The 23,401-nt window shown below is 39.1% G+C and overlaps 1 protein-coding gene across 6 annotated transcripts in view; it reads right to left on the bottom strand.

Moving 5' to 3' along the window:
• The window catches only part of APP (amyloid beta precursor protein), a 265,110-nt gene that overhangs the window by 222,375 nt on the left and 19,334 nt on the right, over positions 1 to 23,401 (bottom strand). The window lies entirely within an intron of this gene.

Here is a 23,401-nt window from a genome sequence, read left to right as displayed (position 1 = left end):
ATTGTTTCTTTTCCTCCAGGGTTATGACACTGAAGAGTACTCAAGCTTTAAGTTTCAAACTATTTGCCTGATAAGCAGAAGCAGACTATCCTTCTTCAATAAGGCACCAAGCCATTTCTCAAAGAAGCTTTCCCTTTCTGGAGCTCTGGACTCACAGTAAGAATTGTTCGAACTGCCTTTCCCAACAGAATAAAGGCTATTATGAACTACAATACTAGGAGAAAAAAAATTCTGAAGGGAGGTAACAGTGAAGACTATTTCTATTTTCTTGGCTACGTTTAAAAAAAATGTTGCAGAAACAACAGAAGACCAGGAGCAAAAGAATACACAAATACACACACATACTCAGTAAGATCTGAGGTCTTATATTTCCACTTACTTCTAATGTCAGTTTCGGTGACGTAACATCTGAATCTTAGCTTCATCTCTACGTGAGAATACAACCAACTGGTTATTTAGGGGCAAAGATATGATCTCAATGAAGGCAATTTGACAGTGACAATGGTAAAAGTATGTAGGGTGCTCTTACTACGAGGATGCAGTTGATGGTACCACCTGAAGGTATTCATCTAAATTTTATCTGTTAGAGTAGAAGAAAACATAATGTCTGCATACTTTAAGTGTGTGAACAAGAATTCCCAGTCTTTGCAAACAAGAGATACAGATCTTCTTTGACTTAACAATGGGCTTACATCCCATTGTTAGTTGAAAATATCTTAAGTCAAAAATGCATTTAATACACCTAACCCACTGAACATCATAGCTTAGCCTAGCCTACCTTTCACGTGCTAACACCTACATTAGCCCACAGTTGGGCAAAATCACCTAACACAAGGCCCATTTTATAATTAAGTGTTAAATACCTCGTGTAATTCCTTGAACAAGGTACTGAAAGTGAAAAACAGAACGGTTGTCAGTGTGCTGGTTGTTTACCCTCGTGATCGCCTTGTTTACCTCGGGAGCTGTGGCTGGCTGCCGCCGCCCAGCATCAAAAGAGAGGACTGTACTGCAGATTACGAGCCCAGGAAAAGATCCAAATTCAAAAGTATCGTTTTTACTGAATGCATATCATTTTCGTTTCATGCCATCCCAAAGTCGCAAAATCATAAAATGAACCATCCGAACTTCACCGTCTACCTGAGACTCTCTTTGCTCATTAGTACTTGCCTCTCTCTCTCCCACTATAATCACTCAATAAACATTTATGGAAAGCATTAGGGAGTGCCTGGCATGAAAAATACAACAATAAAAACCAGCGGGTAGAAAATGTAATCATTGACAAAGGCGTGGAATAATACAAAATAAATTCCAGCTTAGATACCTGTGGGATTTTTCTACTGTGGCACCAGGAGAGAAATCTCCTAATGTCAAGAAAAGAAAATACAGCACCCACACCCTCTCTTTACCAACTCCCAAATGCCAGCAAGAGCCTGACCTGTTTGAGGACCTCAGGCTCCTCTTAGGAAAAACAAAACAGCAGCAACAACAAAAACAACACCCAAACCAAATAACAAAAACGTGGTGCAAAAGGCAAGGTGGCTTGTGATCTACATGGCTCAATAACCTTCATCGTTAATTTCCTGACTTTTGGTAACACATTCCTGAGAGGAGCATTATTTTGCAATTCAGGCAGAGTTTAAAAAAAAAATCAGATTATCTCACTAGACTCCAAGATTTGCACAAACAGTGTGGGCGGCCAGACTCCTTTAAAAAAGAAAGCGTCCAATCAACTATTTGAAACACTCCTGCAGCTGAAAGCCCTCAGCAGCATGAAACTGATTCTCAGAGATTTCTGCGTAACCTGACACCTAAAGTGAAGGCTAGTGTAAAAAAATACACCTGAAAATATTACAAGGAAGAGACAGAAACTATTTGTTAAACAGCTAAGCGAAACAGCACATGCTGATGACTATCAAACATTTGTCCTTCTCACTTCTAACAGAGAAGGTTTCAGAGTTTGATTCCTGGGTTATGTTTCAGGAAAGTTCTGGCTTGATGCCTTGCATGAAGATCAACATTTCCCAGGTACAGAATACATTCAAGCCTGGGGGCAGAGGGGTGACCCAAACATCCTGGACTTCAATGGACACACAACAGTGGGGACAAAAATGAGGAGCCCCACTCACTAGTAAAAGGTACTAAAGTGACAAAGAAGTGGCTGGTTTGATTTGGAGGAGGCAGAGATGGGTGGGAGTTGGCACAGAGTAGGCAGACTAAAGGCTGGAGCAGAAAATGTACATGGCATGGGTGTGGGAACAGCGTGTGTGAACGGTAAGACAGGGTTAGGTATAAATGACCTTGAATTTGTAATAATGTCCATAGCCAACGGGAGCCAACTGCCACCTTTCACAGAGAGCAACAACCCATCTGTGTATGAGGGCAGCGCATGAACACATGATCTTCTTTTGTGGACCCCTTTCTCTCTAAAAAAATTAAAGTTGATATTTTAAGGTTGTGGTGCTATAAAGGTGACTAATTCAGGCTAGATTCCTTAGCATATATTCATTATTACAGTCATTTTTTTCCTTCTGATTTTATTTTTTTCTTAAAGATTTAATTTATTTATTTGAGAGATGAAAGAGAGAGAGACAGAGCATGAGGGGGGAAGGGTCAGAGGGAGAAGCAGACGCCCCGCCGAGCAGGGAGCCCAATGCAGGTCTCGATCCCAAGACCCCGGGATCATGACCCAAGCTGAAGGCAGACGCTCAACCAACTGAGCCACCCAGGCGCCCCCCTTCTGATTTTAAAAGAAATTAAAATCGAAACATTTTCATGGGCCCCTAAGAGCATCACAGGCCCAAGGCACTGTACCTACCATGCATAATGGAGAAGATGAGCCTGGGGTGTAGGCAAAGGAGAGAAGTGCATGGCCAAGGACACAGCATGAGCTTAAGCAGCAGGAGAAAAATGGGCAGCGAAGGCAGAAAATGGAAGCAGAGGTGGAGAGAACTCTGAGGCTTGTGAATTTCAAGGATGGGACCCCTTGGGGCGCTGGTGGCGGGGAAGGAATGTGCAAGACCTGCCCAGCTGACAGCAACAAGTGTCAGAATACATCATGTGAGAGATTTCGAGTTCATCCCAATGGGATGGAAGAAGGAAAGGAATAGTCACTCTAGTCACCACTCCCCAGTTTTATCAGCACATGTCCCATTCTGCCACGACCTCCGTGGGCCCATCACACCAGAGTTCTCGTATCAATATGGGTGATCAATCCATCTGCATTTCACTGCCTTGAGTGATGGGAAATTATTTTAATTTTCAAAACTAGCAGATGTTTAACGGAGCTGTGCAGGGTTGCTGTTATATGTCATGGCACACTGTGTCTATGTAACCTGGGGAAAGAATGGTCTGGAATTTTGCATCACTAACTCATTCCTGGGCCACAGGAAAATCTTTCTGACATTTGCACAGAGGGATAAGCCCTAAAATAGAGGAAAAACCATGCAATACAGACCATATCCTGCCCCTGAGGAAGAGAAGCATTATACTGTGTTGCGAAGATTTAAGTTCTACCAAGAACTCTACCCATGGGCTATTTATGTAAGCTGAACTTTTAAAACAAATCTGTTCAAATAAACCAAGAGAAATACACAGCTGTGACCACACACACACACACACACACACACACACACACACACACACGCCCATGATAGCATGTAGAGTCAGGCTTCCTACATTACTGCAGCTGCTCATGGTACATAATTCTAAATAATAAGACTTTTAAGTAATTGGAATGGAGGTACCTTTTCAGATTTGCTAGAAGGCATGGCTTTTTTCTAAAGAGGGAATGACATGAGGGGACACCTAACATGAAACTACTCTGGCCTAATGAAGGTAAACTCTCAGATATCCACATGCACTCTCTTTCTTTTATAAGCACAGCCAATCTTTAGGAAAGAGCTGCTTTAACTTGGCACCAGTCTTACCAATGCTGTTAGGCTATGCAGTGGATCTCTACTAGGGAAAGCTTTTTTAGCCCACATGGATCATGAGTCACCTTGCATTCTGAGCTCCATGAACTGTTTCTAAGTAGAGGCCCAAGGGTCTCAGGAAAGCTAATTGTCACAATTTTGGTGTTGCTTTTGTTACTAAACATACCACCATGAACTGGGGTAGCCTCCCCCTGCCTCCCACAGCTGAGAATTACCTGGCTCAAAATGTCAGCAGCGCACCTCGGGTGAAAACTCTGACCTAGCCTCTTCCTCAGGGTGAAAGAGTCATGTCTTACTCATCTCTGTATTTCTAGGATAAAACTTAGAACAATATTGGCGCTCGAATAGTTGAACCAAATAGATTTTCTGCCAGAATACTGAGATAACTAATTCAATTGAAATAATGTAAAAAGCACAACTATATAAGTTCTACAAAATATACTTTGCCTTCCACAGATACAAAAAAAGATATATGTTGATTTTTAAAAGATATGTGGAATATCAAGTTATTAACATTATGCATAATAAAATACCCCACTCAAGAGTGGCCCAGTATTATTTATTATGTAGACAATAAAAAAGATAATGTATTAACTCTTTATGGGTCAATCTATAACAATAACCTAACAATTAAGAAGTCTTGAGTGTTAATTATCCAACCTATGAACACACACAAAAGGGGTGCTAACAGCTTCTAAGCAACGCTGACAAGAACACAGGATCATGCACTTATTACAAGGGGTCCAAGACCAAGAAATCCAACCAGATCTTCTGCCCACGGGTAATTCTGGCCTAACTCTAACCAATCATTTCATAATGAAGGACTCAAGACAAAGAGAGAGAGGCCTAAACCACTGGAATCCCTTTGAATAATATCAACTCTACAGGAATAACATGTGTATGCTCACAGGTTACATTAATCAAAAGTCCTATGAAAAGACATGACTAAAAAAAATTGTTTCCAGAAACTTCTTCATATACTGTATCCGCACCTATAAACCTAGTCAAATCTAACACTGCTTCTACCTCTAGAGACCTCAGGGAGCTCACAGATGGTTCAGGGTCCCGGTAGAAGGACCTGGTTGAGGGAACCCAAACCTGAAGGTACCAATATGAACCTTGAAATCAAAAGGGAGAGGTCGAATTCTGTCTAGTATTTACCAGCTGTTTGGAGGGAAACTCTTTAACTCTTGATTTCCTTCATCTCTAAAATGGATATAATAACACCCCACCACATAGGTTATTATGAGATTAAAATTCAAAAAATGTCCATAAGATGGATAGCAGGTCATTTGTTTTACAGAGAGCTAATCATGTTGACTCAGCTGGGATTTAGCAGGAAGAAGGGACTCTAGTATGAGCACTTCCTGAGACATCCAGAGAGACTGAACTAATGAAATACAGGACTTGAAATCTCCTGAGCGTTATCCCCGCAAAGATGTCTGCTACTTATTCAGGAATCCTGAGAGGATTTTCTGCTGTAAAGAAAATGCTGACTATATAACCAGATATGACACACTGGTTTAAAGAATGTCTTATGCCACTTGAAATAGACAATCTTTCCTCATTTATCTGCAAAATGTCTGCCTGCCAAGTTGTTTCTAAGAGAAACAAACTAGTAACTACACAATGCCATCATTCCCAGCCACAACCTGCAAGCTCAATGTGGCAGATCTGACTCACCAAGTTGACACAATATTTTTGAACCATCTGAGATATTTTAATTCATGCAGGTTTCGAGCATCGATTATAAGGTTCATGAAGTCCACTCTGACAGTTTACTATCAGTGAATGTCAAGGATTCTAAACAGGGTGAAGGAGCTATAGCAAATTTCAAGATGTTAAAACTTTTTGGTTTTGTGTAGCTACAATGTATTCAATGCATTTCTTTATTGAGAACTCTCACATAAGAAATTTTTTGCTGCAAGCTCATACCAGTGTTATTTTTTTTTAAGATTTTATTTATTTTTTTGAGAGAGAGAGAATGAGAGATAGAGAGCACGAGAGGGAAGAGGGTCAGAGGGAGAAGCAGACTCCCTGCCGAGCAGGGAGCCCGACGCGGGACTCGATCCCGGGACTCCAGGATCATGACCTGAGCTGAAGGCAGTCGCTTAACCAACTAACTGAGCCACCCAGGCGCCCCTCATACCAGTGTTATTAATCACTAAGTAACATATATTCAAAAGGGCCTGGTGGAGTGTAAGACATGTTCTTCAAAGTATTAAAAAATGTTTCATTTAATTTCTAAATCAGTGTTCTCAAAAACAGTTTCCAAGAGATGTTAACAGTTATTCCCTGGGGCAAGGGGGAGGGGGTGAGTCCCTTGTCAAACACATACGGGAAATGGACCCTTCAAGATGAATCTGGGAGGCTATGTGAAAATCCTATAATAATGAAGCCAGTTTAACTTTTTTTTATATACCAAGTTTCCCAAACATATTTGGCCATGGGAGTCTTCTAATATACTACAAATATAGCATGTTTATCATATTTGGAACACAATTTGAAAAACACGCTAAGATACGTGAAATGAATAATGACCAAGCAAAATTTAACCAGGTCATTTTGAGTAAATCAAAATAAATAAAACCAAAAAGAAGTCTTATGGGGAACAAGGGTGGGGAGTCTGAGTGGCTCAGTGGGTTAAGCGTCTGACTTTTGATTTCCGCTCAAGTCATGATCTCTGGGTCATGGGATCGAACCCCCCAATCCGGCTCCATGCTCAGCGTGGGGTCAGCTCAAGAGTCTCTTGCTCTCCCTCTGCCCCTCCCCCACTCATGCTCTCGCTCTCTCTCTAAATAAGTAAATAAAATCTTTTATTAAAAAAAGGTGGGGTACCTGGGTGGCTCAGTCATTAAGCACCTGCCTTCGGCTCAGGTCATGATCCCAGGGTCCTGGGATCGTGCCCCACATCGGACTCCCTGCTCAGTCAGGAGCCTGCTTCTCCCTCTCTCACTCCCCCTGCTTGTGTTCCCTTTCTCGCTGTCTCTTTCTCTCTGTGTCAAATAAATAAATAAAATCTTTAAAAAAATAAATTAATTAATTAAAAAAGGGGGGTGGAACAGGGCAAGGAGTATCACCAAGTGCCCATAGAACTTACGATGATAAAGCATCCGATCTGGCTCTAGGCAAAATAATTTACGTGACATGTAGCATGCAGAGCAAGAAAACAGATGGTAAGAATAACTATGTGCTCCCCACCATAATATTTCAAAAGCAAATCATGGGCACTTAGAAACACGCAAAAGATTAAAAAATAAATAAAATAAAAATAAAGAACTTCATAAGGTTCCAATATGGTGCAAAATTCTAAGTCTTTTGCCTTTTAAACTATACGGGTAAACTGAATCAATGCGGTTTATTGCAAGGAAAGTTAGATTTTCATTTAGTGAACTGAGTGTGAGAAGGCTGATGACAGGAGCAAACACTGAAATCACATCCCTGGATTCCAACGCCACATTTGTAAAATTCAACCACGTGACACTAAGTCAAAACAATGAGTGGATAAGAACTAAGGAAAGACAGGAGTCCTCCATGTCATAACTCTGAACTAAAAGCACATAGCCAAGAGTAGAAAAAATTAATGCTTTTGTTTCCACAACACAAAGCATGAACTACTGCGGATTTCACAATAGAGAATACAAATTACTTTTGATTTTCCCATTTTCACACAAGGGAGAGAGAAGTCAGCCTGACTCCTAAATTAAATTTCCCTTAAGGCCTTCAGAAGACCTTTACAGATCTTTCTACATGGCTTGTGATATTGGGGAGCTCGACTATGGTAATAAATAGAAAGCACCAGATAAGTAAAAGATAATTAACATAATACCCAGAACTTCACTATCTCTTAAATAATGCTGTCCCTTAATTAAATATTACATTGAACTGTTGTGCTCATTTTCACTGAAGAAGCTATGAAGTGTTCAAGGTCACATGAAAGCCAGACTGGCTACACTTCCCATTAGAAATGAACAGGGACTGTAATTCCTATGAAGGTTACATTCAGAATCAAAACGAGACACAGAGCATTATTCTGCTATGTTTAAAACACAGAATTTTTTTTAATTGCTATGATTAGGTCATCTCGTTATTCACAGATTAGATTTAGTTTTAAAGTTTAAAACATCTATGAAAGAAAACCTTCTTGCTTTGAGTTTCTGTTTGAAGACTGGCAGTCTTGTTTCTCTGGAGGTGGCACTGCATTGATGTTTCAAGGAATGACACAACTTTCTGCAGGAAAGAACAAAGATTCTCTTCATAAGGAGACATGCTTGCCCATGACAACAGTGGCTTATAGCTGAAAAGCACACCAAACTAACGAGATTCTCATTGAATTTTAGGTGCCAGCTCTGCAAGTCCTACACTTCTCCATATTTTATAATACTCCAAATCCTCAAGAAAGCTGCTTTGGGTAGTCAGAACATTCCACAGGGCATTCTCGAACCTTAAAATATTAGAGAATGACTAAACTGCTTGCCTAAGACTATGCTACAGGCAAATTCTTGGTTTCTAAATGTGTCAGGTCTGGACAGCACAAATATGCAAGCTTTAACACCCAAACAAAAAGACTGGGCTTCTACTTAGCAATTCGTATTTTTAGTAGTCAGTGTTCCCTTCCTTCCTCCCTCACTACCGCAGAAAAGCCGGGGGGCGGGGGGGATCTACTCTCACCAGCCCAAACCATCTTTTAGATGGGAGTTCACTACTGAGATAAATTCTATTCTTTTCCTTTGAGTATACCTAATTCCTGGGTAATATAAATTTATGCTATCAATAAAGTGGTGAAAAAGCCCATAAAGTAAAACACTTCATTATTTACCCAAGAAACACCAAGGTTTTCTAGCAAAACGTAACCATTTTATAGTTCACTGTGAGTCTATAAACTTTTTTTCCCCCTTAAACACAACTGAGTCTAGAACAATATGTTCAACCAGTCACTCAAAATATTTGTTGGCTCCTTTTACTAAGACAAAACAAATTATTAAACTTTTGCAGAGACATCAACTATGCATGGATGTGCATGCTTAAATAGTAAAGGAAATAGGAAAATGTTTACTATACTATGTAAAATTTAAGCACTGATGGACAATATTTTATAGCCAAAACAAGCTACTCAGTAATAACAGAAAAATACCCAATTATAACCAGCTCCTCTAAATTACAAAGCCTAACTTATTGACAACTGACTTGAATACCTCCTAATTCAAGCTATCTAAGAGACCCACCTAACTGATCTCATCAGTGAGATTACAGAATATAAATGTTATATATAACATGATATAGTTGAAAGATAGCATAGTCTGGCATCTCAAACCTTCCGAATCATCAGTCATGAAACTCAAATTTGACACTCAATTTATTACAGAGGAGGCTCTACAATTAGACAGGTTAGTGTGAATTAATTCGGTTTTTTTCACCTAAAACAAACTCCTCACCATATTACACAAAAACAAATAAACAAACTGTCCATCTAATCTTTCAATGACAACTGATCAGTCGAGCTCTGCCACCAGATAAAGAATTAATCTTGTAAACAGGGTTCAAACAAACTCAAGGAAAAATTGCCTTGCCAGGGTAAGAAGGCATGCTTTATATATGGCATGTAAGGCTCACTAGAAATGACTCCATCTAATGGGAACAATTTTTTTAAATTAGTAGTATATATGCCATATGCCTTAATTTTGATTTTACCTCAGCCTCATAATTAAATGTGCACCCTGTACCCATTACATAATTCAGCAAACTAAAACTGATTAAACTAAAATCTACAAGGGCCCCAGTGCACTGGATTAAGACTTTTAAAGTCCAGGATATAAAAGTCACTCCTCTTTAAGTAATTAATTTTAGTCCTCTCCCACATTAAAATAAAATTCTCTCTTACTCCTTACCTATGACAGAACTTTATATTTTCCATTATGCAGTATAAGCTATCTACTTATTACCTGGATATTGGTTTAGCATTCACAGCAAATATTTATCTCCATAAATCCTGAATCCACTGGCACGGTGCTTGCCCAAAGAACACACAAATACTTGGTTACTTCAACTTAGTTTTAAAAACCCAAGAAATTATGTTACCAAATATAGTATTTTTAGTTTTAAAGCCATTTTTTTTTGTTTGCTCATTTTTAAGTAATCTCTACACCCAACATGGGGCTAGAACTCAAGACCTCAAGACCAAGAGTCTCGTGCTTTTCCATCTGAGCCAACCAGGTGCCCGTTAAAGCCATTCCTAAGGAAAATAATCTGTGTTGACTCCCCAAAGAACCCTCCTTGAGTGCCTATATTAAAATCTAAGTGCAAAGACTCCAAAAGTAAAAATGCATTAAGAACTGGCTTTGATACAAGACAGTAAAGAAATGTGTAAGTGATTTCCAAGTTCATCTATTCTACACTAGAAGTTCAGTATATACACTTCATTGCTAAAGCTCGATGTCAAAAAGATAAATCTGATAGCTGCTGAGTAATCAGAAGGAAGCTATTAATACTGCATACGCAATTTTTATTAATACACTTGCCACAACATTTTGATTTCAGGACTCACCTAATATTTGTGTGATGCTAGATCCAGATTAAGTTTGAATGTCTTAATTATTCATTATAATTACTAGGGAGATGAATCATTAGACCATGCATTAGGTGTACAATCTTGTTCCATATCTTTTTGGTTATTAGAGCTGATTAACAATTAGAATAAAGGAAAATGCTCCCTGTTCAATATCAAACTAATCAGAACCAATACAAGAAAATCTTCCTGCATCAAGACAGAGATGTTATGGCTGCCTAGGATAATAAATCTCTTTGCCTGGCTCTGATCTAGAACTTTAATTGGTTAATGACTTTGATTTCAGACATCTACAAAATGACATTCAGCCTTTTATACTAACTCTCTGACGACGGAATTCCTTTGCAGGAATTTCCAAGGTGTTAAAGAAGGATACCATTTAAAGGAAAAGCAATGTTTGCCTGTCTATGATTATTTATATATATTTGCTTCAATTTCTAACAGACCGACCCATTTGTTGCCTTCAGTTTCCATCCTTTTGTCCCAGAGCAGTGATAATAATAATTTCCCATGAATTACATTGTAGTATCTATTGCAAATAAGTCAAAATTCAGAATGAGACTATATGTCTTTAACATATGATTTAGAACGATTTCCCAAAAAAGCACGACTGACCACTTTCTTGAAGTAAACTATCTGGTATTTCTTATAACCTAAATGTTTCTAAATATCTAAAGTAAGACTAAAAATTTTCACCACTCCACTCTCAAGATTCTCATTCAAAATCATCCACCATCCTAACATGTCCTCACATCTCTGCATATACAACAGTGCCCAACCCCTCGTATTTTTTTAAAGCCTTTTATTTATTTATTTGAGAGAGAGAGAGAGAGAGAGCGCGCGCGCTCACGAGTGGGAGGTCAGAGGGAGAGAGAGAATCTCAAGCAGACTCCACACTGAGCGTGGAGCCAGATGCTCAAAACCCTGTGACCATGACCTGAGCCTAAACGATACTTGACCAACTGTGCCACCCAGGCGCCCCTCCCCGAATATTTTTAAAGAGCCATGCACTCACACTATTGCTATGAATAGGCTGCAAGAGGTATCATCCCTTATAATTATGTTCTGTGCATAATCAGATAGAAAGCCACAGATAAAGCCAGGATTAGAATTACCTTCTTAAATTCTTAGCTTATCAAGAAGGTAAAGCTGGTGAATATTACTACCTCTATAGCAACAGCACCAGACTCTCTCACCCAGTATTCAAGACCTCCCCAGTGTACCAGAGAGCTTACAGGGACTAAAGCAGCCAGTGGGGACGCAAGACTCCCTGTAACTGAAGAACATTCAAGTACATATCAATGGAAATCCTTTAATTTTATACTACTTCCTAACTAGTCACCATAGAACCATGAGAAAACATTCAAAATCCGGAAGTTTTCTCCTGAAATCAATGCAAATTCAATCCAATCACTTCATACAGACCGCCTTCGTTGTTACCACCCCAAATTTTCATTTCCAGTTTCCACAGCCATATATCAAGAAAAATGCAAATGACTTAGAGAAGTCAACACGCTTGCTATTGTACAAACTCATTCTTAAGTATCTTCATTTGCCAAAAGGGCGAGTCCTCCATCAGATGTTGAGCGCACGCCTTTCCTGGAAGATTCTAGAGGTTTAAGAGCCCTTGCCTGCCTTTCCCTTCTCATCCTAGACTTCCATCTTCCCAATTTCCTGAAACCAGGAGTGTTTTGTGTATACTTGGGAGGAAGCAACAGAGAAAACAAGAGGTAGGAATATCTGGAATTGTCTTTAAGAAATAGTTTTGTTGGGGCGCTTGGGTGGTGCAGTCAGCTAAGCATCTGACTCTTGATTTTAGCTCAGGTCCTGATCTCAGGGTTGTAAGACTGAGCCCCGTGTCAGGCTTGGCACTCAGCGTGGAGTCTGCTTGAGATTCTCTTTTCTTCCTGCTTGTGTGCACACGTGCTCTCTCTCTCTCTCTCAAATACATAAATAAATCTTAAAAAAAAAAGTTTTGTCACATGCACATCTGTGCTCCTCTCATCCTGCACCCCAATGCCTCTGAATGAGAACACACACGTACACACATGCCCCCATATACCCAACACATACTCATGTGCACCCAACTCACCACACCCCACCCCTGCACACACCCCACATACCACCTGCCACATCCCGCACACAACTTCCCCACCCCACACAAACAACACACACACTAGTGATAGGCAATCACTAGAGAATCACAATCTTTAAAAAATAAATAGATAATCTAATGATTCTATTCCACCCTGGTGTCATCAGGCTCTAAAGAATGCTATTTTTTAAGGTACACAAAATTGTTTAGGCTCTCAGTTAAGTTGCTGTAATGCTTGGCCCCCCTCAGAAAAACTGACATTTGAATTATAAGGCAGAAGTCTGAACTCTGTAATTCAATCTTCAGCTTCTATAGCAATTTAACTCATAAATAATTTCAAAATGTGGATTTTTAATGAGCAGTTAATTTACCTCAGTCCACCTAATCTATTTTCAGAAATGCTGTTGGAGGGCATCTGGGTGGTTCAGTCAACTAAGCATCTGCCTTCGGCTCAGGTCATGATCCCGGGGTCGGGGGGTGGGGTCCTGGGATCAAGCCAGGCATTGGGCTCCCTGCTCAGCAGGGAGTCTGCTTCTCCCTCTCCCGTCTGCCCGCTCCCCACCCCTCCTGCTCTCTCTCACTCTCAAGTAAATAAATCAAATCTTAAAAAAAAAAAATGTTGTTGTAAAAATTTGTGCTGATTACTTCCTTATATCTAAACTTTGAGCAACCTGTAAGGTAGACACTGAACCCAGAACACAGGCTGGTTATTTTCTGAAAAAAATAAAGCTTGTTTCTAACCTAGAATTAAGTCTTGGCCCTGACTCCAAGGCAAATCTGTCTCTCACTGCTAGATCTATGAAGAGACTACAATGACCTTTCCCTTGATAAACCACAAACTGGCCCCCTTAGACCGCTGGTTTTCAAACTGTACTCTCTGGACTCTTGGGGTTCCTTAGAGGTGCTTCAGATTTAAGAGGAAGCTAAATAAGGATATGGGTTTGTAAGGTTTCAATGAAAACAAATAGCTTTTTAAAACCAATTTTACAGACTGAGGGCCTACCTAATCTATATTTTTGTTTGAAAAAAAAATTGGTTATGCTGCCTTTTTTTTAAACCCAAGTGAAAACCCACGTCCTATATTATACTTGGACTAGTAATGTTATAATTAAAAGTAGAATTTTGTAACTGTGTATGGTGATGGACGTTAACAAGACTTACTGCGGTGACCACTTTGCAATATATACAAATATGGAATCATTATGTTGTACACCTGAAACTAATGTTATATATCAATTATATTACCTAAAAGTTTTAGTAGAGATCACACTTGAAGAGGTCTCAGGTTGCTATAATTGTTAAGGTAATTTTCACTGTCACAAAACAAGTAGATGGGACGTGGGCTGAGGAGAGGAGGTTTGCCATCCTAACAAGGAAACACTCCCAGCAGGACCCCTTCCCTGCTGGGAATTACAGAACTGCAGAGGGTGCAAGAAGAAAACAAGACACCAGAACCAGACAAATTTCAGGAGCTATAATCTCTTACTTAGAAGCAAGATAATATATTCCTAAAATCTAAATAAGTCAGAGCTCTTAAAAAATTACTTAGCAATAATATAAAAATATTCTGGTCACCCATCCCAGGCATAAATAAAAAGACAAGGGAGATCCTATTTCTGTTCCTTCGTTTAGTGGAGATGAGTCATGGCTGTCCCTAGGATTTTACTGATGAAACAAAATACACATCTGTTCTGTAAACAAAGGGCTTACTAGGGAACTCATTTTCCTCTTAAATGAGAATTGGCAATATTTTTTTGTAGCTCTCAAGAAAATTTTAGAAAATTTATAAGAACTTTAATATATTTTATAAAGATTCTCTAAATTAAGACCAAAACATGTACTAATATCTAGTCGCCTTTTTTTTTTTAAGTCTATACTGCTCTAATTATAAAATCCTGCATCAAATCCACTTTTAGAAACGTATGGGGACCTTGGCTTCTCTCCTCAGACTCCTATTTTTTAAAGACTGTGAAATGTTTGTCTCCTCTGTTTTTAAATGATCATGAAACCAAAAAGAGAGTGCTTGTTCAGGCTCCAGTCTCGGCCTCCCCAGGACTCCTGGGGGAGTCTGAGAGAGGGGGAGAGACCGAGTGTCCATTCCTGGGAGAGCCTGGAGCTCAGCACCCCAAGCATGAACTTTTGGGCTGGTGGGGTTGGCTTCCCTTGTGTGATGGACAGAGGCCTGGTGTCTGGACTACAGGGGCAGGGGTAGTATGCGCCAGGCAGATCCTCTGGACACGTAATCCATGTTGGGACACTACATGATGAATGAATCAAGGCCAATAAAAAATAAAAAACTGGGCAGGAAGTACTTACAGGTAAATGATATGATGCTTGAAACTTACTTTAAAATACTAAGCAAGACAAAAAAAAATGTGTGTTTCTGTGTGTGTGCTGGAACAAGAACAGCAAAATGTGATCAACTGTTGAAGGTAGATAGACATGTTTGAAATTTTTCATAATAAAAAAAAATTTTAAATCCCTTTGGAAGGTTGTCAGATTATGTAAACTACACACAAACATTACGCAAGCTATAGGATCAAAATACAGGATTAAACTGAAGGATTAAAAGAACTTATAAAACACCATTCTCCCAATTTCATAAATAATTTGTCAGTAGACAGTTTCCTATGGATACATTACAGTATCTCTTACTCAATATTTACCAACTGCAAACATAAAATGGAAGTCTAAGTGACTCAAAAAGCAAACTGAGGTTTGGTTGCTTACTATCTGATCTAAGAAAAGGAAAAAGGAAGACTTTCTTCAACATTGTTGTTTACTTTCTTGGCAAGCAATGCGGTGTTTGCAATGTTATGCAGACTGTGGGGAAAGATCATGCGACATTCTTATACAGTTAACCACTGAACAACACAAGTCTGAACTGCATGGGTCCACTTATACAAAAATTTTTTTTTGATCAATACAATACAGTATTGTAAATGTATTTTCTCTTCCTTACGATTCTCTTAATATTTTCTCTAGCTTACCTTATTATAATACAGTATATATACAACGTACAAAATGTTTTTATTATTGATAAAGCTTCCAGTCAACAAGAGACTATTGGTAGTTAAGTTTTTAGAGAGTCAAAAATTATATGTGGATTTTCAACTACATGGTTGGGGGGTGGTCAGTGACCGTAACCCCCACTTTGTTCAATGTCAACTGTACTTTTGGGGCATGTGGGTGGCTCAGTTGGTTGGGCGTCTGACTCTTGATTTCAGCCCAGGCCATGATCTCAGGGTTGTGGGATCGAGTCTCACATCAGGCTCCACACTGGGCATGGAGCCTGCTTGAGATTCTTTCCCTTGCCCTCTGCCTTTCCCCCTCCATACTCTCCTTTTCTCTTAAAAAAAAGTCAACTATATTTTACAGATGTCATATTACTTTGGACCATGATTTTAGATCAAGTCCGTACATTTTAATATGGTAGAAAAGGCTGATCAATATCTTGAACGGCAAGGGCTACAAGAAACACCATGACGCAATGTAAGTAACAGATCAGAAATAAGTAAGGGAAGAAGGTATGTTAATGAATAAAACCAAATAACTGGAAAGGACAGAAGAGCTAATAGCGCATCCCTCTTGTGAGAAGAATGCATTCTATCATGTGGACACACCTTAAATTCAAAAGGAACTCATCATCAAGTATGTGTGTATAAAACCACCCTTTAGGGTATCTGGGTGGCTCAGTCGGTTAAGCATCTGCCTTCAGTTCAGGTCATGATCACAGGTCCTGGGATTGAGTCCCGAGTCAGGCTCCTTATTCAGTGGGGAGTCTTGCTTCTCCCTCTGCCGGCAGCTCCCCCTGCTTGTGCTCTCTCTCTCTCTTTCAAATAAATAAATAAAATCTTAAAACAAACAAACAAAAGACCCTTTACCTTATGAAGGATGCAAAAAAGTTTGCTTCTTCTAAAAGCTCAGAATCTGGTCAACATTTGGATCTCTGTAAGGAAATTTACATTAGTGGTTCTCCGATTAAGCTTCCATCGGAATCCACTAGAGTGATTATTAAGTCACTGGCCTGCCCCCAGACCACACTTTAAGAACTATGGGCTTATTCCATGATTCATTCCTGCTAATTACCAGAATTTTTAAAAGGAGCTATAACTTAGAAAAAAAAAAAACCAATACCCAGTCTAAGAGAAGCATCTCATTAAATAGAATTTTCAGGCAGAGCAAGAGTGTTTACAAAGAGTTATCACCCAGGTAAGAGAATTGCCTTTCAAGGGCTAACAAACACATACTGAATAATCTGTAAACTTCATCCCTACTTTGTAGTTAAAACTTTTTATAATATTGCAACTTACAAAACAGTGTCCGAGAACAGATTTTCACCTTACCCAAACACAGACTTCAAATAATGCCTCCTTCACAGAACTCACTTACACAGCTAATAAAACTCCAAGGCCAGGTCCTCTAATTGGTCCATTTGAATCTGGGGGAGTGCCTGCTTCAGTCATCTTCAGTTACATCAGCAACTATGGAATGCTCCCTAAGATCAACAAACTGTTGCTACAGTGACCACAACAGACCCAACACATGTCAGAGCCTTCCATCTTCGGCAGTGTGAATCACCAGGTCATCAGAACTAACCCAGTTCCCACTGGGCACAGCAAGGCCGTGCTCTTCCGGCGTGGATCACAGACACTGGGACCAAGTTGAGAGGTGATGGAGAGCCAACAATGGACAACCACAGCCTGATAGAATAAATCAATTTTCTTTTGTAAATTTCCTAACCGAAAGCCTAGTGTCAGCATGGGGCAGGAGGAAGAGAATGCAAAAAAGCTGCTGGCTGACATTCCATCCAAGGTTTACTCGAGTCAATTCTCACTAACTGCTTCATCCAAATCAGACCTCTAAAATAAACAGCTGGAGTCAAAATGACAGTTCGGATTTCAACAAATTCCAAGTTTTACCTATGGAAAATGGACCAGAATGAGAATAATTTAAGTTAATCAAGATAGGAAACCTAATGGAATTAACACCTTTAAAAAAACTGGTTTATGAAAAAATAGTAGTAATCTGAGGGGGGTGGTGCTGGTATCAATTCACACTTTCAACTCAATTCAAACAAATTATCTACTAAAAAAATGGCAACAAATATTACAAACATCATGGTGGGTGACTGGGTTAAGGTTAAGCTCCTTTCTAGCTTTAACACTATAAGAAAACAATTCATTTACGCAGACGTTCTAAAGTAGAAAAAAGAAATTTGGAATCAGACTGCATACACTTAAATTCTAACCCCTAACTGTGGGGTTAGGACAAAGGACCACGCTTTCGGCTCCGCATCTGGAAATTAGGGGATAAAATTGTACCTACCTCATAGAACACTGTCGGAATTAAATGAGCATGAAAACTGCTTAGTAAGCAAAAACGGATGCTAATGACGACATGTAAACCTGAAGTTGCAAATACCAACACCAAGAGTCTAATTACAACTTTCAGAAAATTACATGTCATTTGTCCACTCTATGAGCCTCAGAAGTTTGTAAAAACCACAAACCAACTTGAATGTTACTTAATGTTTTATGAACAGGCTGACAGTGTACTTTAAGATTTCCTAATTTTGCCTACATTTTGGGCAGAACCACACAAGAGGAAAGAAAGCAACAAAACCCAATGAAAGGTAACAGACCGCTTTTAATTTTCTATTGAAAATCTGTATCCGTAAGGCAGGGTTGTGGATGACTGAGTTCTACTCTGGGGACAAGGCAGAAGGCTAAGGTTACATGCTATCACTTATAAACATGGGTGTGTCCATGAGCTGAGCCACTAAAAATGTCTGGCAAATGTTATGAATCAATCACCAATGTTGGCTCACAGGAGTAGTAATAATAACAAACATTTACTGTGTGTACACGATGTCCTCCAGGCTGTATTATTCCTTTTAATCCTCACAACACCCCTAGAAGTTAAGGTACTTTTCTAATGAGTCCCACTGTACAGATCAAGAAACTGAAAAGAATAAGGTGAGTTTCAAAAACAACATGAGGTTATTCTACGAAGAGTTTCACAAAGAAAGCTTTCAAGAATTCAGAAAGGCAGTGAGCTGTTTTGCTGGACCTGGGGAGGGTCTCTGACGGGCACAGAAGGCCAACCTCTCAGAGATGAGCACACGTGTGAGACCAGATCACGCTATGTGATGAGACACTACATGGGGAAGGATAAGAATAGTATACACATGTTAGCTCCGGATGACAGGGTACACAAAAGGAATTCTTGCAACCATTAAGGTGATTATGTTGGCATTTCAGTGGAACATGTTCCAGAGGGGTGTAAGTGGCTTGATAAATACAAACAGGGGCTTCTTTAAAGCTAGCGTGATCCATTCTGAACAGGCTAACTACCTTGGCCACCAAGTTGGGCGTGTTGAGAAATTTAAGAAAGCTGCACCCCAGGCTTTCTTCCCCTAGCCTGATGCTTCTTCCTCTGGCCTTTGCTAAGGAAGTTGTGGCTGGTTTGCGGCAGTAACACGTCTCTAGATGGATATATCATGTGCTCATTTTCACCAAGCTTCATACTTAATTTTCTACAGAACCATCTCAATCCTGTTAGATGGTCCCCTACTCAAAATTAAGGTATCTAGGAGCCTGGGTGGCTCAGTTGGTTGAGTGTCTGCCTTTGGCTCGGGTCATGATCTCAGGGTCCTGGGATGGAGCCCTGCATTGGTCTCTCTGCTCAGTGGGGAGTCGGCTTCTCTTTCTGCCTCTGTGATAGCTTTTGCCCTCTCTCAAATAAATAAATGAAATCTTTAAAAATAAATAAATAAAAATCTTTATTCAACGTCAAAGAGCTTTAGAAAAATTCAGTATTACTTTACTTGCCATAACCTCCAACTTTTATAACCAATGTGAAAGGGAACAGATTCTGATAAGGTTTTGATCCATAAAGTTAAGTATACAGGAAAAATCAATTTTAAGATAGAAGAAAAAAAGCTTAAATGTGAAATATTTCACATTTAAGCCAAAAAATTTTAAAAGCTAAGTAACAAAGAGGTTTTCACAAATAACAAAATTTTGAAAATAAAAAATTTTGGGGTAACTGTCCTTTTGTTTTACTTTATCATAGGAGTTACAGAGAGGCACTGTGGTCAAGTCACTCCTACACTAAATATCAGGAGCCTGAGTTCCAACCTCAGCTGTGTTGTTTACTATGATTTGGGGGCAAATTATTGCAGTCTCACTAAACCTAACTGTTCATATTTTATTTTGAGATAATATTTGCCCTGCCTTTGTCACGGAGGAAAGTATGTTCTCCATATTTCATATTTAGTTTACATTATGCCCTGATACAATCTCAATTTACTGTTTTAATTTAGCATGATATTGCACAAATATTTTCCATCTTAAGCAATGCATGTTTTATTATAATCTCTCATACCCAGTCATTAAAACATCTGCTACTAATTTAGGAGGGTCCACATTTAACCTTTAATTAAAAAGTCAGTTATAATTTCCATTTATTAAGAAAATATAAAATAAGATTAAAAACAAGTTTTTATCGTGGCACTTGGATGGCTCAGTCGGTTAAGCTTCTCAGTGTCAGCTCAGGTCAGGATTTCAGGGTCTTGAGATTGGGCTCCACACGGAGCGCAAAGTCCCACTGAACACAGAGTCTCCTTGCCCCTCACTCTCCCTCCCTCCCTCCCCAATCCCCCGCCCCAGCTTGCACGTGCTCTAAAAAAATAAAATCTTCAAAAACAACAACAACAACAACAATTATAAAACAAGTATTTTATCATGGTCCATTCTTTTCAGTAACTTTCTGGGTTAAAATGCAGAAAATATAACAAATCCCAGTATAAAATTCAGTGGAAGACAGAACATTTCCATTCAATTGATGAGAATTCCATAGCTAGCATTAGGATCAACTTGAGAAATGATATTACAAGCACCGACACTGGAAATTTTGAGTTGAAGGAGCTCCTTCATGATGTTCAATATAGAGCAAATGAGTATGAAGTATTTACTTTCAAAAGCAGGTTTTGATATAAGAATCAGTTACCCATGAAAATAAATGGATAAAACTCACTGAAATGAGCCAGTTTTATGATACAATAAAACCTGCTATTCTCAACTTTATAAAAGTAACGTTCCTTAGACAACTGGGAAGATTCTAGATATCACATCAAAATACATGTCTTCCTAAAATTAGACATGTTTTAAATGGAACAGAAGGGCTGGTCTGTGGAAAGAAGTTCCTGAGGACAACTGAGGTGGCTCCCACCTACCAGAAATGGCAGAACCAGGGAGTTACACAGCCAAGATGAGGTGGGACATCATAGGGGGGCACCTTTCTAAGGTGTCTGCTTAGTGACAATTCAAAAATACAGGTGATAACGTAAAAAGTAAACATGTACTGCCTTCTCCTCCATTCCAGTGTCTCGTTATCCACAGGCAAAGCTTGTTAGATATACTTGATTCTTTCAGAGATGGTCTATGCAGCTACCATCCTTAATAGTATAGAGGTGAGTATCTCCATCGGTCAAGATAGGTTCTAGGCACATAAATTTTGTTCTATATATATATTTTCTTCAATGGAATTTATTGTGCTTACCTTCTGTAAATTCCTCTTTTCACTTAACACTATTTTAAATGTACGGTGGAATTCTACTCCACTTTGGTGCAATAGTAAAAAGTACATTTGTTTAGTTGATACAATTACTTCTCTAATAATGTCCTCTTCTTTTTTTCTCTTAAGATTTTATTCATTTATTAGAGAAAGAGCAAGTGAGCGAGAGAGAGCACGAGGGGAAGGGGAGAGGGAGAAGCAGACTCCCCACTGAGCAGGGAGCCCAACATGGGGCTCAATCCCAGGACCCCAAGATCATGACCTGAGCTGAAAGCAGAGGCTTAACGGACTGAGCCACCCAGGGGCCTCTAATAATGTCCTTTTCTGTGGGCACTCCCGTAATACACTATGCTACTAATTCTATGAATTCTATGAATTGCTAAACTGAGGGGTATGCACAAAAGTTCTGAACAATTTGCTCTTAAAAATTTCTGCACCATTGATGGTTGAAGACAATGTGTTTCTTCACATCCTTGACAGCTCTGGCAAGACTCTTCAGTTTCTGCCAATCGGATGGTCACAAAATGTTTTAATTTGCATTTCCGAGATTATTAATGAGATTGAATGCAACTTCATAGGTTTACTGGCTAGTATATTTTTTCCTGAGTGCTATCTATTAAATATTTTTTCCTCTGCTTATTTCCTTTCATTTCTTTCAAGAGGCTCACAATGAAATATGTATGGCTAAAATTACATGACTGAATTTATTTCAAAAGAACCCAGTGAGGAAAAGAAGCGAGGGAGGTGTTTGGCTAAAACAAGACGATGACAGATAATAGGGTTAGAAATAAGCTTATGATTTCTGAGGCTGGGTGACAGGTATCCGGGGATTCATCATACTATTCTCTTTTGTATATGTTTTAATCTTTTTCATGACAATAGTTTTTAAAGTGTTTCACTCATTTTTCTCTTAAGATATTCATATTTAGCATTTCTAATTGATTTGTAAGAGCAATGTGTGGAATAAAGAAATTTGCCCTTTGTTGCAGAATCTCTGAATATTATAATCACCCAGCTTCTTTTTATGGACAGATATCCCAATACCACTTAATGAATAATCTATCCTTTGAAACCACCTTTATCCTGCACCAGTTTCATATGCCACACTAATTCCATATGAATGTACTATTCGTACAAATTGACTTCTGCACTTCCATTTTGTCCCCCTGATTTGTCTCTGCCTGTGCTATGCAATTTTAATTTCTGTACTTTTACATTTTTCTTTAGGTTTTTTTCTGGCTCCTCTTACCTCATGATTTTCCCATAGGACATTTTAAATAATTGTGTTAATTTTCCTAAGTGCCTGTTATAAACTTCCCTCCCTATAGAGCTGCCTCCCTCACACAGGATACCTTGGTCTTCTCTTTTACATACGTATATGTTCATGGTTCCACCTAGAGTCTCATCGGTTGCATTCAGGCTCTGAATTCACTTGACATACTGCTAGCACACAAATGTTAAATAATTCTCTACTCAATGTAAAAAAAGATATATTTATTTGGCGACTGTGAAAGGTCAAACTGCCAAAACAGACTAGTATAACATTTGAACGTTACCATTTATACAAGCCTTATTTTTATGAATAAGCACCTGACTAGAAATTTAATAAAGGAGCATGTCAAAACCAGTTTCAGGCAAAGGGTTTTAAACACAATACGCTAATTTTAGTCAGAAGCATTTCAGTTTTACTTTACGGGTCTACAGTTTCATAGGCAGATGTGACTTCTTAAAGGGGAAAAACATCTTTTATACGGCTTAATTTATTAGAAATAAGCAGCCGAGAGCATCTGTTTTCACAGAGCAACTGTCACATTAATCCATATTAAGTTGGCTTCAAAGCACTTGGATGCAGCTACAGGATGTGGGTGTAACAGGATCTCAAACACTAACACCTGATAGGGCCTTACACATTCCAGGTCAGAAGGAAGATTGGGGGTTGGGGGGGGGAGGGGAGTATATCCTTCTAGAATCAAAACATCAAAAACCCCAGCAGTCTCTTGGGTTTGTCTTGAAAAATCCCGTCCCTCCCCCATCCAGAATAAGACCCCTCCCTAAAATACCACCTCTCCAAACCAAATCACATACCGCTACATTCAACTCACATTGTGTGAATTAATGAAATTTACGAGTCACCTGAAACCACTAAAGGTCCACGGCGATTCTTCTCCTGAATCTAATGTCCGCGTGACAGGAGTACAGAAATGCACTGATAAAATGTGAAGAGAAAGG

This window comes from Callorhinus ursinus, unplaced genomic scaffold (genome assembly GCF_003265705.2).
Source record: "Callorhinus ursinus isolate GAN/ISIS: 27379988/994484 unplaced genomic scaffold, GSC_fseal_2.0 scaffold1, whole genome shotgun sequence".
Classification (NCBI taxonomy): Eukaryota; Metazoa; Chordata; class Mammalia; order Carnivora; family Otariidae; genus Callorhinus; species Callorhinus ursinus.
The sequence above is the reverse complement of the archived record's forward strand: the minus strand, read 5'-3'. Positions and strand labels throughout refer to the sequence as shown.